The sequence below is a fragment of the Echinococcus granulosus genome (genome assembly GCF_000524195.1).
Source record: "Echinococcus granulosus chromosome Unknown EG_S00081, whole genome shotgun sequence".
NCBI lineage: Eukaryota > Metazoa > Platyhelminthes > Cestoda > Cyclophyllidea > Taeniidae > Echinococcus > Echinococcus granulosus.
The window spans coordinates 115,948-117,303 of NW_020170461.1; the positions used below are offsets into that span (position 1 = coordinate 115,948).

The following is a 1,356-nucleotide window of genomic DNA, read 5'->3' on the forward strand; positions in this document are numbered from 1 at the left end:
AATTGCAATGACTATCACGGGTCAGATGAAGGCGGCGTTTAGCATGGATGTTTACTCATTCATTGTGTTTTGTAAATAGACGACAAGCGAATGTGCCTCGACAACAACAGTCACGGTGCTGTGTCTCGCTGTTTGTGGCCATCGTCGGAGGAAGCCCAGGTCAGCTGAGAACCTCAATCAGGCCTTGTAGTACCCTAGTGACCGTAGCAGGGCCTACAGATGCTGTGTTTGGTCACGTTGAAATGCCATACACCAAATCACGTTGCGACACGATATCGGTTGAGCTGTCGGAAGCGAGTGAGGTGAAGTTGCAACCACAGTTGCTCTGCCTGAGCTCAAGGTGCAGGTGAGGATTTTCGAAGATTCTCTGCTACTCGTTGGCAATGCAGACAGCTTCCACCGAGTTGGCAATATCTTCGTCTGTTCGTGGTCAGTAAATGCAACTTCCGACAATGGATTCCACGCGGCTGACGCCACATCAAGAGGCCGTCGATAATGCATGATGAAGCAGGAAGTTGGAATGAGTGTTTGAGGTCGTTGCAGGGTAGGTGAAGTGGTTGCCTATCCGTGATGAAACGCACCGCCTGTGTGGATGCGCTGTTTGACGTTGTTGTCCCCTGAACACGACAGCTGTCATCGGCGGAGTACAGAGAGCAGATTTGTTGGGTTAGTACTTGGTTGCACTTGTTTGTGTGGACGTGTCGAGGCTGTCAAGGCCAGATGTCAATTAAGTTGACGTTGGATTTGGTAGTGAAGCACGTCTCGGCAAGCGATGTACGGTGGAAGGTTACACAACACCACGTTTGTCCAGGGACTTACTGCTGCCCATGCCATACACGAGAGGCGCTTCGAGTGGTCCGATGACTGGTGGTTTGTCCTCCTCATATGACAGCGTTGCCTGAGACGGTGTCCAGTTGTCATCTCTTCTTATGCAGCAATTGAGGCGGTTAGTGATGAAATGCAGGCTGTTAGGTGCGTTGTTCTGGAGAGCATACATGGCACTCAGTAAGCTACAAGCTATCTTCGGCATATTTCGGCAGCATTGCTCGTGCTCTTCGGTGTGAGTATTGCAGCTGCATGAGTGGCATCGACAGTGTCCATCTTTGTGACCGAAGGCGTTGCGCTCATGCGAGGGATGAATGCATGCATGCTAAAACTGCAGTTGACAATAATACGATTGCCGGAGAGTTGGCAGACAGCAGAGTGGTGGTTGTTTGGAGCTTGGCTGGATTTGAAAGTGCAGGGAATTTGTGGAACCGATGTACTTGATCGCTCCGACAGCCAAAACGAAGTAAAGTGAGATCATGCTTGCGGACAACGAGGCTTTGATGCTTCGTTGCTGCTGTTAAGAGGATG

General features: G+C 50.4%; 1 protein-coding gene across 1 annotated transcript in view; it reads right to left on the minus strand.

The window, feature by feature from the left end:
- EGR_07567 (hypothetical protein) overlaps positions 1-1,356 on the minus strand; it is a gene marked incomplete at both ends in the record, with an annotated part of 3,457 nt that overhangs the window by 629 nt on the left and 1,472 nt on the right. The gene's annotated exons all lie outside the window — the stretch shown is intronic.